At 43.2% G+C, this 17,740-nt stretch overlaps 2 pseudogenes; both read left to right on the top strand.

The window, feature by feature from the left end:
• ORYCUNV1R-PS1586 (vomeronasal 1 receptor oryCunV1R-ps1586 pseudogene) lies at positions 3,997–4,863 on the top strand (annotated as a pseudogene).
• On the top strand, positions 9,424–10,355 carry ORYCUNV1R-PS1582 (vomeronasal 1 receptor oryCunV1R-ps1582 pseudogene; annotated as a pseudogene).
• The last annotated feature ends 7,385 nt before the right edge of the window (positions 10,356–17,740 follow it).

Here is a 17,740-nt window from a genome sequence, read left to right as displayed (position 1 = left end):
CACACTGAATCTGGTTTCTTTGCTCACAGCAGCTTCAGACCTTTTAATATTATCAGAATGGGCATCTCGGTGCCCAGGATTCTGATATCCCAAAGCTGGTTCTGTCTGAGGGTCCTGCAGGAGCAGCGGCTTCCTGCTGGGGAGGTGGCACCAGGCCGTCCCCTGCCTGCCTTTCCTTGAGCCTTTGTGTCTTCCCTTGTTTTGGGAGCCGACTCTTAGAAAACCCAGGCAATTGCTCTTGTGGCCTCGTCTCTGCTGTGAGTGTGTAAACCCTGGCTCTCTTGGTTAACCTGGCCTGTGCATCCCTCCCCTTCTCAGTGCATGTGTCCTACATGTGTCTGTGTGCTGGACGTGCAAAAGCATTGGACAGGGCAGAGAGGGGACGTGACATTTTCTCGCTTTTCATCTCTGTTGTTTCGGTCTGTTCCATTTTCATTTCCTGTCATGGTGGATGGCATGGATTTAGGATTAGACAGTTTGCTTCCCATTCTCTCTTCTCCCCTCCTGTAATTGTCCCTGGATTTTCTTCAGCATGAGTCAGTTTTCTTTATCTCAACTCTCTCTCCATATGTACACAAATTTAATATCATTATGTATTCTGTTTAACAAATATGAAATGGTTTTGCATGCTTTGTTGCTAGTGTTGAGCACTATAAAACAGAATTTGTCTTAAGAGTTACCAGCAGCTTCTGAACAGCAGGCATAACAACAACAAGTGCAACCATTGTGTTTTTATTTATTTATTTATTTATTTTTTAATTTTTGCCAGGCAGAGTGGACAGTGAGAGAGAGAGACAGAGAGAAAGGTCTTCCTTTGCCATTGGTTCACCCTCCAATGGCCACCGTGGCCGGCGCGTTGTGGCCGGTGCGTTGCACCCGGTGCACTGTGCTGATCTGATGGCAGGAACCAGGTACTTCTCCTGGTCTCCCATGGGGTGCAGGGCCCAAGCACTTGGGCCATCCTCCACTGCACTCCCTGGCCACAGTAGAGAGTTGGCCTGGAAGAGGGGCAACAGGGACAGAATCCGGTGCCCTGACTGGGACTAGAACCCGGTGTGCCGGCGCCGCAAGGCGGAGGATTAGCCTATTGAGCCACAGCGCCAGCCAACCATTGTGTTTTTGTCTCCCCGTTTGGAGGGGAGGCTTTGCCAGGCTGCATCTGCCATATCAGAGCACGTTCTGGCCATTTCTTTCACGTGGAAGCGACAGAAGCAAAATAGACAGAGGATGTCACTTGATGGGTAGGTCCTGCTGGCATTTGTCTGGAAAGATCTTTATGTCTCTTGCCTTCTGAAAGCCGGTTTTGTGGGTGCCTTATTCTTGGGGGTGCATTTTTGTTCCCCTGTCCCATTGCTTCCCGGCCTGCCAGGCTCTGCTGAGCAGTGCACTGTGGATTATTCTGGAAGCTCTTGTAGTTGCTTGTTGCTTTTCTCCTGCTGCTTTAAGGATCCTCCTTGGCAATGCCGTGGGAGAGTTGTTTCCAGTACATTCTGGGGTAGACATTTTTGGGCTTGACCTTCAACTCCTGGATTTTCATATCTCTTTCCAGCTGTGGCAGTGTTCTGCGATTGCTTCTTTGAATGAGCCTTGTACTCATTTGTCTTCTTCTGCTCCTTCTGAATTCTCATTTACTCCTGTATGTCCTCTATTGATAATTTTTAGCTCCATGAACTCTTTGATTTTTTAAAAAATTGTTTCAAGCTGTCTAGATTTCTCTGATGAATTTCATTTTTAAAAAAATTTATTTGACAGAGTTAGACAGTAAGAGAGAGAGACAGAGAGAAAGGTCTTCCCTCCATTGGTTCACCCCCATAATGGCTACTATGGCTCGCGCTGTGCTGATCTGAAGCCAGGAGCCAGGTGCTTCCTCCTGGTTTACCATGTGGGTGTAGGGGCCCAAGCTCTTGGGTCATCCTGCACTGCCTTCCCAGACTACAGCAGAGAGCTGGACTGGAAGAGGAGCAACCAGGACTAGAACCCTGCACCCATATGGGATACCAGCATCACAGGCAGAGGATTAACCAAGTGAGCCCCAGTGTCGGCCCCTTCTTTTTTTTTTTTAAGAAAGAAAGGGGAGGGAGGGAGTTTAGGAAGGATGGGAAGGGTACAAAGGAGGAAGAGAATATAATTATAGTCAGAATTCCAAAAAATTATTTTATAAACATTTATTTATTTGAAAGGTATAGCTGGCACTGCAAGTTGTGGCTTAGCCCATTGTGTCACCATGTCAGCTCTAATTTCTCTGATAAATTTCTGTATGGTTCCTCTGGTTTCTGAAGTTCATTGTGTCCCTGTGAGACAACTATTTAATCAGCAGCTTCTGAGCAACAGGCATCTCACAGGTGGAACCATTGGATTGTTTGTATTCCTGTTCAGAGGGGAGGCTTTGCCAGGCTGCATCTGACACATCAGGCATGTTCTGGCCATTTCTTTCATGTGGAAGTGACAGAAGCACATTTCCGTCTCATTGGGGTCAGTGTTCCATACATTAATTTGTCCTTTTGATGTGATCATGATCTCCTGGATGGTCTTCGTACTCACAGACACGTGTCAGCGTGTGTGCATCACAAAATAAGCCACTTACTCCAGGCTGACTGACGTGATCCCTCAGTCTTGACCATGACAGTCCTTTCAGCACCTCAAGTGCAGGTTTTCCATGAGTGTGACAGTGACGCTGAGGTTTGCGGGATGTCCATGCCCAGACAGAACTGGGGGAAATGCACAAAGGGTAACTGGATGGTGTTGGGAGGTAGGAGAAGGCAGAGCTGAGTCTGGGCTCCCTCACATCTTCTGTGGGACAGCGACTGTCAAGTGTGACGCAGAGGCTCAGCCACATGGGTAACCTCTGGGGAGTGAGGTCTGTGTGGTTCTCCCTCTGGGTCCTTTTATGACATTTTAGTTGCAGGCCCAATGCCAAGGGGGCTGTAGCTAAGTTCACTGGGACAGAAGCCATTTCTGCATTTGACCCCAGGAGCAGGTTCAGTGGGTCTGCTGCCTGGATATAGGTCAGTGTTCCCAAAAGGACCCTCCTGGTTCAGGGCTCCACCAGGGCTTCATGACCCCTCCCACCTGGATCCAGAGACTCCCACAGGAAACTGTTGTCTGTCTATGATGAAGAAGTATTTTTGTGCTGGCAGGAAGAGTGGGTGACTTTCTGTGTTGGTAGACGAGTGTTTAAACTAAGCACTATATTGGAATAGGTATGTAATGTATACTGAAATATAAAGAAAGTTCAAGTATTCATGCAGTCTTTATGCATTATAAATGCAAATTCCACAGACATTTATGAATATTGAAACATACAGGTTCAGGGATAAATATGTAACATACTACTCTTTTTTATTTTTGACAGGCAGAGTGGACAGTGAGAGAGAGAGACAGAGAGAAAGGTCTTCCTTTTTTGCCATTTGTTCACCCTCCAATGGCTGCTGTGGCTGGTGCACCACAGTGATCCGAAGCCAGGAGCCAGGTGCTTCCCCTGGTCTCCCATGCAGGTGCAGGGCCCAAGGACTTGGGCCATCCTCCACTGCACTCCCAGGCCACAGCAGAGAGCTGGACTTGAAGAGGTGCAACCAGGACAGAATCCGGCGCCCCGACTGGGACTAGAACCCGGTGTGCTGGCACCGCAGGCAGAGGATTAGCCTATTGAGCCACGGCACCGGCCAACGTACTACTCTTAAGAAAAAAATGCCTTATAGAAATATTTCTTTTGCACAGACAAAACATATCCAGGTGACACATTATAGTGCATCTAAATTTCAGCTTCCCAGCGGTGGTTCAGTACATGAAAGTTCACATGAATTCCCATCATCCAGCTTCTGAAGTGGCACACTGGGCTTGAGAGCCAGAGTAATTGGACATCAGACACCACCTGTCACACTGACCTGTCACTCCTTCTGTTCATCCACATGCTGAACTGTTTATAACTGCAGAATACACTTTTCTCATGTTTGTTGGGAAGCCTGGCCTGATTACAACATCCAGAAATATACTATTATGATTGTGCTCCCAAGTGATAGACTTCTTGGATTTGTCCTCACATTTGAAATTGCATGGGGTACATTGGGAACAGATTGCTTCTTGTGTTATATACGTACACCTTGTTCATGCAACTTCATCTCAAGACCATAGATGTGATTGTCGTGCACCTGACCTTGGTCAATGTCTTGACCATTGTGTTCAGACTGGTATCAGATATCACATTGTCTTTTGGAGTAAGACATCTTCTGGACGGTGTTGGTTGCAAAGCTGTTTTGTACACCTCCAGAGTTTCCTGGGGTCTTTCCATCTGCACCACCTCTCTCCTGAGTGCACTTCAAGCTGTCACTATGAGTCCCAGTCATTCTAAGTGAGCCTGGCTGAAATCAAAACACACTGCATGCATTTTCCTCTGTTTTCTTTTCTTCTGGATTATTAGTATGTTGATCTATATCAAGATCATCACAGAAATAGGATCCAAAACCAATGTCACTGTTGTTGGCTCTGGGTAGTCTTATGTCTACTGTCAAACTAAGAAGGCAGAAGACTGTTGTTCAAAAGCCTTCACAAGCTTCATGTTGATCCGAGGTATGTGCCATGTGGTCCTCATGATATGGTTCAGCCTGTGCATGGTGGGGCTCCTCTGCAGACACTGTACTGCTAGGTACATCCGGGTACATCCGGGTACATCCACAGCTCACTTCCCAGCCATCTCCTGGAATCAAAGCCACCCCCACTATGGTCTTGCTGGTGGGTTGCTTTGTGGTTTTATATTGCTTGAATGATGCCGTTAACATTTAGTTGATTTCCAGGCTGGAGAAAAGGCCAAGACTGGAGAGGATTACTGGACTCATTTCCTCATGCTACCCAACAGTCTGACCTTAGGTGTGGATGAAGCGTAACAAAATTATTTCCAGATTCACTTCTTCCCTATGAAAGAGGAATGTAGGTTTTCTCAAAGAGCATACAGCAGCTGATGGACACCATGGATTTCTACCTTATATGAGTCTTTTTTTTTTTTTTTAAATTTGAAAGAGTTACCCAGAGAGAGAAGGAGAGGTGGGTGGGGTTCACTCCTTAATTTGCTGCATTGGCTGGAGCTGCACCTGTCTGAAGCCAAGAGCTTCTTCTGGTTCTCCCACAGGGGTGTAGAGTCCCAAGCATTTGTGACATCTTCCACTACTTTCTCAGGCTACAGGAGAGAGCTTGACCAGGAGTGGAGCACCGGGACTCGAACTGGTGCCCATATGGGATGCTGGTACTGCAGGCAGTGGCTTTACCTGCTGTAAATGAAAAGCCTACATAAATTTTTTCTAATGAAAAACCTACATAAATATCAAGTGAATATATTTCAGATTGGGTATTTGTTGAAATTGTAATATTTGGTGTTAAATGAAATACATGTTGAATGCAATATTAAAGTTAATTTTAACCTTATCTGCTAGGTGTTGCTCTTTGTCCAATGTGGCTACTAGAAGCCTTAAAAGTTACATCTGGAGCTTGCTTATTTTATATTAAACTGTGATGCTCATTTGTCTATGAGCATTCAAGACAATAATTTAAAGATACCATGTGACCAAAACCCAAAAGCTAATAACTAAATTAGAGTGCATACAATGTTCATGGTATAAGAAATAGTCCAAGCAGATGTGAGAAGAGGCATACCAAACACAGCATGTTAAGAGAAGTTGGAGTCCTGAGAATTTCATTCTTTCACACAGAGCAGCATGCAAGTGTGTGTTTTGGCATCAGTGTGAACCCAGATGTAACAGTGACCTCACTTGGGATTATGGCTGATGTACTCGCCATGTTACACCCAGGCTCTTATGATAATTCTGTTGAATGCATCTCTCTACTTGCAATGGTTTTCTCAGAAATGACTTGTTTTGCAGTGAATTAGTGTGCATTCACTTTAGATATATTCACTTGTCATACTCTTACTGCTCACATATTCACTGTTTTTGTCTTGTCTCGACTGAAGAGACCTCTGTTTTCTTCACTCAGAGTCCTCAGGGGTACCGTGCAAGTGATGAGTAGTTTGGATCCTTGTATACTTTGTCCCTCAAGTGAATAAGGACTCCTGCCTTGCTTAGACACAAGGTTTTTGGGTATTGCTTTTATATGTTTGGTGGCCTTTCCTCCCAAACTCTCACCCCCCCCCTTTTTTTTTTTTTACAGTATTTTCTAGCTCTCTGCAGTTCAGACAAGAGGTCCAGGGCCAGAATGATGGTTTTCCTTTGAAGAAGGTCATTTTTTTTTCTCTCAAGAGGTTTTTGAACTTGTGCTTTAATCCTTAGACAGTCACAGAGCTTAATGACCATTATCTTGATAAATATAGCGGCGTTTTTTTAATCACTCCTTCCATCCAGGGAGTGGCCTGGTGTGCAGGTCAAGTGTTCTTCAGCCTGGGAAATCGCCTTTCATTGTTTGATGACTGCCTTTCCTCCACTGATTCTGTTCATTGCTCTGGCTTGGTTCTTTATTAGCCCATGGGGACGCATGCCCCTGGACAGCCCTCCCATGTCCCATCTCTGCCTCCCTCCCCAGCCTGGTTTCCTATCATCAATCAGCACAATTTGACATTTTCTTTGCTTGATCTTCCAAACCCAATTCAGGTTTCACTGTTAGGTGTACTCTCCTTCCAAGACACCCACTGGTGGTTTGTTATCCATTTTATTAAAAAAGTACAATTATACCATTCCATGAATTTTCTTGATAGACAACCCCATGTGGCCAGTACCTAGGTCACAAGATGTCAGTAGCTCCCAGGAGGCCCCCTTTGGTCGCTGACCCTGAGGACACCTACAGACAGGAACAGTAACACCATCTACTGTGGGCAGCTTCAGGATCTGCAACTCCTAGGTAACTCCACAAAGCCACCATCTGCTGTATCTGAACTTCTCTGAGTGCAATGTCTTCTTGTTCAAGTTCTCTTCCATCTGTGTCCTCATGTGGTGCAAAGTGAAAGGCAGCTAAGCTCTCTGGGCCTCTTACAAGGGCAGTAATGGGGTTGGTGCCCCAGTAGTGACCTAATTTCCTCCCAAGGACTCCACCTCCTAATGCTGTCACATTGGCCATCAGGAGTCAGCATATGACAAGGGAAAGGGCAAGCATGTAGACCACAACAGAGATCACAGCTCACCAAAAAGATCTACAACACAGTACCCTATTTCTCAACAATGTTGTTTTTTTAAAATATTTATTTATTTATTTGGAAGGCAGAGTTACAGAGGCAGAGAGAGAGAGAGAGAGAGAGATATCTTCCATCTGCTATTTCATTCCCCAAATAGTCACAATGGCTAGAGCTGGGCCAATCCAAAGCCAGGAGCCAGGAGCTTCCTCCATGTCTTTTATGGGGGTGCAGAGGCCCAAGCACTTGGCTCATCCTCTACTGATTTCCCAGGCCACAGCAGAGAGCTGGCAGATGTGGAGCAGCCAGATCTCAAACTGACACTCATATGGATGCCAGCATCAGAAGCAGCAGCTTTACCCACTATACCACTTTGCCAGCCCCAAACAGTGTTTCTTAAAAAGTTGAATCTCCAGGGCTTATTTACCAAAGGGACACAACTCTCCCTAATTCTGTTTCAGCTGGGGCATTTTGTGCCCATTCCTAATAATTGAAGTCCTGGAGCAGTTTTGAGCAGAACCCAGCGGGGGATCAGAAGAGTAACTGGTTTCAGATTCCCAGCATTCTCCCTGAGGTGCTGAGGAGTAGGAAATGTAAATGAGAGCATTGATCTCCATCTCCCACACAGTTCTGTAATTTCTCTACACTCACTATTCTTTTAAAAGTGTTTATGCATTTTCTTTTATTTGAAAGGCAGGGAGAGAGAGATTGATGGAAATTCCACTTGCTGCCTTCTTCCCCCAGTGACTGCAACAGTCAGAGCTGGGTCAGCAGAAGCCAGGAGCCAGGAACTCCATCTGAGTCTCCCACATGGGTGGCAGGGCCACAAATATTTGGTACTTGAGCCACTGTCTGCTGCTTCCCAGGGTGTGCATTAGCAGGGAGCTGGGTGGGAAGCAGAGGCAGGCTTGATCCCAGGTTAGAGGTTGAGTTTTAGAACATCAGGTTCTGGTTTCAATAGATAGGAAACTAGGAAATGAGAGAGTCTTGAGATGTGGAGGCCACGGATAGTATGGAGGAAGCTATGTCATCAAGTGCACCCAAATTCATGATCACAAAATGTGTGTGAGTGTGTGTGCGTGTGTGTGTGTGAGAGAGAGAGAGAGCAAGAACAAGAGAAAGAAATGTTTAAGCATCACTAGCAGGGCAGAGCCACACCCCCATCCCCAGGCTCACAACCTTCACCTGGGTGTGGATTGGAATGCCACAGGTGAGCTGCTTCCCTCTGCTTCCCCCTATAAATGTGGTCAGTGTGGAGGAGACATGTATCAAATTCATTAGCAATCTGAAGGAAGGAAGGTAATGCCTTATATGAGAAAGACATGGTCTTTTTGAGAATGACATTAGCAAAACTCCATAGTCCAAAGAATATAGACAAAGCATTAAGTCAACCTCAATGACTGTCATACCCTTCTGGTTCTATGTTTGTGAACCAACTGTTTCTGTCTCTGTAACAAATGAATATAAATTATATTGGCCAAAATTTTAGATGTGCTAAGCGAGAAAGACAAAGGGATGCTTTGTTAGACTGTGCTCATCACCATATGTGTGTCTGCCTCTTGGGGCCAGAAAGTTAGAGGGCTGTCCCGTGCATTGTTGGAAATTTAGCTGTTTCCCAGCCTCTACCCACTGTGTTTCAGGAGCTCTGCAGCATGTTTGAGGATTACAATGGCTCCAAACACTGTGGTTAGATGAGGAGCGGAGGCAAAATGCTCACTTGGAAACCTGTTATTCCTTTTTTTATTTTAAAATGTATTACTTCTGTGTTTGATTGGTATAATACATGAGTATTTAAAACTACTCTGACATGAAATGTTAAAAATGTTCCTTGTTTGAAAGAATTTTCTGCAGTGTAAGTTCTAAAAAATTAGTTCAAAGACACATAGTACACTTCATGCATTGGAAGTAGAATATTCTTCAGAGAGGTGAGATATACACATTGGCTTAGAGATTACAAGCACTCCTGTATTCTGAAGTAAATGTCACATGCAAATTTTTTTATACATAGGGTCAACAGGTCCACCTGGCAAAAGATGAGAATGTAGCATGTGAGCATATGATATCTACCTTCTTCATATCATGATGTATAACTTTACTCTGAAATTCAAAGGATGCCTGAAGTCCAGTCCCTGGAAGTATCACAGTTGGGTCTGAAATATAAAATATTTGCACATTTCACCACCTGTTTCTCAGAGCTGTCAGTCATCATACTCTTCAGCAGATTTCATTTTGTTTATAATTTCAAAATATAAGCTGTTTATTTTTCAGAGGATACCAAATTAGCCTAATTAAAACATCTAATGCATCCTTGAGAAATGTTACCAAGTGACACAATTTATAGCTTTTTTCTAATACGTCAGATTTGTATTGGTGTTATGGCAAACTCACTGCTGTTCATAATATACACGTATAACTTCCTAATTGAGCCTCATTTGAAGAAACCCATAGATTGGATTTTCATGCACCTGACAGTGGTCAATATTTCAACCATTATCATCCGGTCAATACCAGAACTCATGTCATTCTTTGGAATCAAAGATTTCTTGGACGATAATGGTTGTCAAACATTTCTGTACATATCCAGAGTGATTCGAGGTCTTTCCATATGTACTACCTTTCTCCTAAGTGTATTTCAGGCCATCACTGTCAGTCCCAGTCATTCTAAATGGGCATGGCTGAAATCTAAGCTCTCCAAATGGATTTTGCCCTCTTTACTCCTTTTTTGGGTCATCAACATGCTGATCTACACCCACATCTTCAAAACTGTAAAAGCTAAATTGAATTTCACTGTGGTCAGTTACAGATATATTAATATGTACTGTCAAACCTGGAAGACCACAGCCCATGAATCAAGGTCATTTATAAGTATCATGTAGAATCATGATGCAGTGTTCCTGGAACTGATGGTCTGGTCCAGCCTCTACATGGTGTGGATCCTCTACAGACACCGCAGGAGGGCCCAGCACATGCACAACCTCAGCCTCTCTTCCAAGATGTCTCTGGAAAACAGAGCCACCCACATAATCCTTTTGATGGTATTTTGCTTTGTGTTCTTTCATTTGTCAAACAACTGTTTGATGCTTTATGGTTTTATGTATCTGAGAAAAACACAAGGTTGGATGGTATTGGTGGAATTTTGGCATCATGCTACACAACATTTTGCCCCTTTTTTCTAATTAAACATGACAAAATTATTCTCAAACTGACTTACTTCCTTTCAAATATGAGAATGACTTTTTGTCCATGAGCTTTCAGTGGCTGATCTGACATCATCTTCAACAGAGGAGTCTCCATCAGTATTTATATAAGCAAAGGATACATGGCCATGGGGCACTGGAAATGGGGCCAATTTAAGTAGAACTAGGCAGTCCATTTAAAAACATTCATGTTTTGATATGTTAATGTGAATCAAAAGTATTAATCTTCACATAGATTATACAGTTAAGTAACATTTTGGGTTAAATGAATGTGTTGTATATCATTAAGCTAATTTTATCTCCTTGCTTTTCTCTTTTCGAGTGGAGCTTGTAGAAAATAAAAAATCACACTTGGGCTTGCCTTATATTTCTGTTACACTGTGCTGTTCATAAAGACTTCCTTTATGCATTCAATATGTAACACCTTGCATATTTTGGGGACTCATCTGGAGGTTGTATGTTCCCCAGGGACCTAAAGTTAAAACAAAGGAAGTAAAGAGAGCTCTAAAGAATGTCTGTGATGCTGGAAAAATAGTTGTATTTGTGAAAAGACCTAGGAAAATAGAGCTGATTAAGAGGATGGGAAATTGTGGGAGATTCCATCTCCAGCATCTGTGTAAATCCATCCATAATGATCCCCTCCCCTTCATATTGATAAGCTGACATGCTGATTATTTGGATCTGACTTACTGGGATGTCAGTGAGAAGTGTCTTTTCATTTAAATACTCATCAGCAGGGGCCTGATTCTTTCCCATAGCTCCATGGTGCACTGGTTTACAGTATATTTACTTTGCAAAACTTTTCAACCAAGCTCTGGTCTCCTCCTCGTGAGGAAAAGAACTCTGATGGGGTCAGAGCCCCCCCCACGGCGGCCGTCACTTTCCTTCCGTCAAAACCTCACCTCCAAATACAGTCACACATGGCACTAGGCCTTCAGCACTTGCACTTCAGGGCAGTACTCTGTCACACACACACACACACACACACACACACACGTGTCATATTGACATCTAGAAACTGCCATATCTCTTGAATTTATAACTTTATGGCACTGCTTTAGGGATTTTTGGGAGGCAAAGGTGGTTTGCTTTTTGAGTGGTTTCTGCCTCATCTTCCTCAGGTGACAGGTGATGAGTGAACCAGGTCACATGCAGTGCAAATCTGCGGACTTCTTCCCCCGGCCCCCTGAAACCCTTAACATTGGTTCCCTGATTGTGTCTGGTGCCATTCGTCTGATCAGTCCCAAAGCGGCAGAATCTGAATTCAGCTCAAGCAGGTTCAGAATGCATTGTGCTTCCAAAACAAATAGTAAAATCCTAGTAAAATGCCCCCTACAGGATGTTTCTTCCACACACCTTGTTTGGACTACGACAACTAGGATCATGAGTCCTTGCCTTACACAAGTCTCCTTTCTACCAATGTCATTGATGGGCTTCATCAAAGCTCTTGTGGTCCTTCATCGTGGTTCACTGATTGCTTCTTGTGTCTGGTTCTGGAGGGGTTTTTGCAGTATTCAGGTGATTCTGTCTCTGTGTGTTTTAGAACTCGTACAAGAAGAAATCATTACTTTTGGAGGTATTTTAAACAATTGTGTTGATTGCTTCTGTTTTTCTCTTAATTGTATATTTTATAAGTTTTAATTTTTCTTCCTTTTTCTGAGGATAGAAAGACACCCTGATAGGAAGACAAACAAATACCGCTACATGCTGGTTCTCTCCCCCAAATGCCCACTGCAGCCAGCTCTTCTGTCTGAGTAGAATAATAATGAGTTATGGACCAGAAATAAATAACTTTTAAAAAAGTTTTTTGAAAGGCAGAGATACAGAGGGAGTGAGGGACAAAGAGAGGTCTTCCATCTTCTGGTTCACTCCCCAAATGGCCACAACAGCCAGGGCTGTGCCAGAGCTGCTTCCAGGTCTCCCACATGGGTGCAGGAGCCCATACCCTTGGGCCATCGTCCCCTGCTTTCCCAGGCACATCAGCAGGGAGCTGGAAGGCAAGTGGGACAGTGGGAACTGGAACCAGTGCCCATGTGGGATGCTGGCACAACATGTAGCAAAGTTACCTTCCATGCCACGGCACCAGCACCACAATAAATAATTAAATAAGAAAAGTTATTCATAGCTCACATACCAAAACATTCAATCTTAAGAATAGTATTTCTGCCCGCGCCACGGCTCACTAGGCTAATCCTCTGCCTTGCGCGCCGGCACACTGGGTTCTAGTCCTGGTTGGGGTGCCAGATTCTGTCCCGGTTGCCCCTCTTCCAGGCCAGCTCCTTGCTGTGGCCAGGGAGTGCAGTGGAGGATGGCCCAAGTCCTTGGGCCCTGCACCCCATGGGAGACCAGGAGAAGCACCTGGCTCCTGCCATCGGATCAGCGCGGTGCGCCGGCCGCAGTGCGCCGGCCGCGGCGGCCATTGGAGGGTGAACCAATGGCAAAAGGAAGACCTTTCTCTATGTCTCTCTCTCTCACTGTCCACTCTGCCTGTCAAAAAAAAAAAAAAAAAAAAAAAAAAAGAAGAATAGTATTTCTAGGTAACCATTCAGAGAAAAGTAAATAAATTCTCTTCTATACAATCCATTATGTAAATAAGTGGTGTTAGGTTTGAATATGTCAGGGTTCTCGCCTTTCATCACCCCCAGAAAAGAGATGGAAAAGGAGACAGAGACCTAACTCAACAGACAGGTTGCTTTTAGTGTAGCAAAGAGGGAGGAGAGTCTGTTCTCACAGAGACTGTGTGAGGGCACATGTGGGGCTGGATTTTATCTGGCTGAGGCGGGAACTTGCTGCGGGTGGGAAGGGAGGCTTTCCAGAAGCCACTGGGAACTTTCCTCTTAGCTGTTTCACAGGCTGCTCCATGCAGGTTATCTGCCAGCTGTTTTGGAAGGAGTCTGGGGGAGGTTGAGCATGGTTTCTGTGCTGGGGTCTCTGGTGGGAGGGAGGGTGACATCTTGTCAATCCTTGAAATAGAACCCTATAAGAAAAGAATGATACTAGAACAAGTTCAGGAAGGGCCAGTATTCTGTGCAGCAGTTTATCCTCCCTCTTGTAAGCCAGCATCCCCACAGAGTGTCAGCTGCCCACACTCGAAGCAGCTTCCTTGTGGGTACCTGAGAAAGAGCAGAGGATGACCCAAGCACCTGGGCCCCAGCAGTTCCACAAAGATGGAATTCCTGGCTCCTGGCTTCAGTCTGGCCCATCCTCAAGTCATTTTGGCAGCTTGGGGAATGAACAGCAGATGAAAGATCTCTCTCTTTTTTAGTCTGCCTTTGAAATAAATAAATGTTTAAAAAAGAATAACAATAACTCTCCATAAGACGTTAATACGGTTGATAAAGACAAAAACAGAAATTCATAGAAATAATCACTGCTTGGAAAGGGAAAATAAAGTCAGACATCAGGTCTTAACTAAAAAAAATTAAGAAACCTCTGGTGAGACATGATTGCCACCAGCTGTGTGGAGACGAACTTCTGATGACATGTGTCATCCTGAAGTTTACTTTCTGACATTCAGCTTGGGAAAATGCCGCCCCAGACACTGACATTCCACTACGCATGATTCATTTTGCGTCTGGGAGGGTGATTTGGGACTCTCCCAGGGCCTTCGAAGTGACAGTGATAAACAAGGTGGTGGAGGCAGCAGGTGATAAGATGGCCAGTGCCCACTGGGAGGAGACATCCCGCTGGCCCAAGCCTGATCCATAGTCAGTGCTGGGCAGCCCCAGCCTGTGCAGGATGCCCCCAGTAAGGACCCTGCATCCCCCGCCTGGGGCCGGAGGGCAGCGAGGTCTCCCACCTGCTCACACCAGGTCCCTTTTAATGTTTTCATATTCATCCTTCCAGCGTTTTTCTGAGCAGTTTACCTGTATGTTCTTATTTTTGTTGCCACTGTTTCTTGTCACCCCTCCATTTGTTTTCACTCCTTCATTCTCTTCTTTCTCAGTCTCTGAACCTCTCCAGATCCCTCATTGCCCCCGTCCACTGAGTTCTTTGCTTCTGCCCTATGCTCTGCTCTTTGCTTCAGTACCTACTTGGATGTTTATGACACTGCAATGAATATGCCTCTAATTTGATTTTATAATTTTTTATTTTAATGTTATATTCCTTTTTATGGCATCTTTCCATTTTAAGTTGTTACTTCTTATTTCAAATTAATGTATACACCTTTTTATTTAAAAGGGCTTCAGTCACACTTAGATCAATTGATATCATTTCTAGTAGAGGTTTTTTATCTTATAATATATTAGCTATTATGTTTTCATATATCTGTTATGTAAGTAGTATCAGCCTTTAATTTTTTAGAAATAGAAATGTTCTTATACAGACTTTGCTCTCACAGTAACCTTGAAACTTCCTCAATCATTTAAATAATTTAGTCAATGTGTCTATGGATATCTTTATTTTTTTGAAGATTTGTTTTATTTATTTGAAAGACAGAGTTATAGAGAGAGGCAGAGACAGAGAAAGAGGTCTTCCATCTGCTGGTTCACTCCCTAGATTGTCGCAAGGACTGGAGCTGTGCTGATCCGAAGCCAGGAGCCAGGAGCTTCTTACAGGTCTCCCATGTGGGGGTAGGTGCCCAAGGACTCGGGCCATCCTCTACCTCTACCCCAGGCCACAGCAGAGAGCTGAATCAGAAGAGGAGCAGCAGAGACTAGATCTGGAGTACATGTGGGATGCCGGCACTTCAGGCCAGAGCGTTAACCTGCTGTGCCACAGCGCTGGCCCTGAATATCTTTCTTAAAACAATTACTAAATGGTAAAAGACTGTTAATTTCTTTGTAATGATATTAATATTATTCTTTTTAAAATAGACCGTTGCAAATGTGTGATGAATAAAAGTGGCAAAAGATATTTTTGCTCATATCCAATTCAAATCAAGGATTTTCAATACATAATCCTTATATGTTAGCATTGACGTTGTAGGTCTTTCATGTATGCTAAGCCTTTCTTTTTGTTCTGTTATATGAACTTTAGCCATTTTTCTCCTCTATTACAGCTGTGGTTGATCTTACACGTATCTTTCAAAATGTGAACCTTACCCTTCCCTTTTTTCTTTATTCTACTACATGGTATAATGTAGGAGAGAGCATTCAAAAATCACACATTATTTATAGAAATTAAAATATCCTGGGCCTGCACAGTGGGTTAAAGCCCTGGCCTGAAGCACCAGCATCCCATAAGGGTGCAGGTTCTAGTCCAGGCTGCTCCTTTTCTGATCCAGCTCTCTGCTTTGGCCTGGGAAAGCAGTAGAAGATGACCCATGCCCTTGGGCCCCCGCACCCATGTGGGAGACCTGGAAGAAGCTTCTGGCTCCTGGCTTCGGATCGGCACCACTCTGGCCATTGCGGCCATTTGGGGAGTGAACCAGTGGATGGAAGACCTCTCTCTCTGTCTCTTCCTCTCTTTGTAACTCTGTCTTTCAAATAAAAAAAAAATCCTATTGAGGTAGTATAAACACACGTCTAATCTGCTAAAATTAGATGATGATCACTTCACCAAATGCTTAAGGGAATTGTCACATACTGAGAAAATTCGAGTTTCAACTTCTGTGTAATGTTGATAATAGCAAAAGATCTGGAGTTGAAGGTTTTCGAAAAGAGGATGTGCAAACTACTGGGAAGATTCAGAAATCTTCGTGGTTTCTGAGCCATAGTTTGTTAGTAAAATGATTCCCACCTTACCCTTCCAATTGGGTAATTCTCTTGGTTTTTGGTACTCATTTTTACTCATTTTGGAGAGCACTGATTCGCTTTATAATGAATTTGTGTAGGTTATTCTCCATTTGACTGATGGAGTAGGTAGTCCTATCTCTGTACATTAAGACTTGATTTATTAGCTGTTGCTGTCAGTGTTGTGCTCACTACATTATGTGATTAAAGGAATGCTCTTTTTCTGTCCATAGGAAGGGTTTTTAGACATTGTTTATTCCTCAGCATTGAGGCAATCATTGGGATTCTTGGTGGAATGATATTTTTTCCTGCAACTCCGTTTCATCATGTGAAACTTTGCACATTGGTGACTTTCTATAATTCTAATGTATTTTTGGTGAGTCATGTTTTCTGGGGATTTGCCCATATGTTTCAACCTTTCAAATTTATTGCAATAGTCACAATATCATCTTTTACAACTATTTTTAACTTCTCAGTTTTGATTTTAACATTTTAAGTCAGATATTATTAGTATCTTCTCTTTAGGAAGTGCTACCATTCTCTAAGGGTTGGTAATGTTGTTATTCTTCAGAATAACTGCATTTTGACTTTATGTTTCTATAATGTGTTTCACAATACTGAAAGGTTTTTTTCACTTTGTTCTTACTAAGGAAAGTTTTTTGGAACTTAGTGAAAAATCAATGATAATATAAAATATCCTTTCCTTTTTAGAATTCATTATAATTCTGCTATGATAAATTATTCTGTTCAGTTAAACCCTGTACTTTGTTCTCATTTGGTTCAGTGTTTGCCGTATGGCTGCACTGATTACATGGTGCATGTTCTAGTGAAAAGGGAGGTTGGGCATTTGATAGAGATGCATGTGTTGGTGAAGGCATTGTGTGCAGAGGATGAACTGAGCTGCTCAACTTCTTCATTGTCTGACTCCCTCTTTGCTTGGTGGTTCTGAAATTGCATTGCCTTTGCTTACGTGTCTTACTACAATGGTGGATTCCCCTCCATGTTCTGATCCTTTCATGTGTTTGCATGTTCAGTGTTGATTCTCACAGATTTACAACCTTCATTATTGCGATGTGCACTTCATTATATCCAGCTCTTTTGTTCCATAAATGTTTGTTTTCCATTGTTATTTGGCATGAACCTGCTTTCTGTTGCTAGGTTTGTATTTTGTTATCTACCTTTATTTTGGATTTTGTCTTTCTTCTTTATTGGACTTGTTTCTTTTACAAACATTGTAGTGATCTTGAAGCTTCATGTATCTAATATTTAATGGACACACCTTATGTCTAGAGGTCAACATTGGCCCTATGTATCATGTCCCATCCAATTACTTTTGGACTGTGCATTTGTATTTATATGGATGCATTCGATGGCACATACTTGGGATGTGGTTTTTTGACTCTTGCATTCTCTGCTTTTACATTGTAATTTAGACTGTTTTCAGTTTTGTGGTGGTATAATTGGTAGATGATAGCTTATTTGATAGCTAAAACACTGGGATGATTTGACATACATTTGATATGAGTACTACAATTAAGTTCATTATCATACCATTCACCTTCCATAGAAACCTTATACATTGGGGAGAGCATTGTAAGAGCTATGTTGTGAGCAAATATCAACGATATAGTACATTATTATCAACTATATTCACCTTATAATGCAGCAGCTTTCCAGAAAGTATTCATCTTCTAACTGCAAGGTTGTACCCTTTCACTAACATCTCCCTCCCCTACCTTATCACTCCTGAGAATCATCTT

Source organism: Oryctolagus cuniculus, chromosome 18 (assembly GCF_051225735.1).
Source record: "Oryctolagus cuniculus isolate XC-2025 breed Fujian yellow rabbit chromosome 18, ASM5122573v1, whole genome shotgun sequence".
Taxonomy (NCBI): domain Eukaryota; kingdom Metazoa; phylum Chordata; class Mammalia; order Lagomorpha; family Leporidae; genus Oryctolagus; species Oryctolagus cuniculus.
The sequence above is the reverse complement of the archived record's forward strand: the minus strand, read 5'-3'. Positions and strand labels throughout refer to the sequence as shown.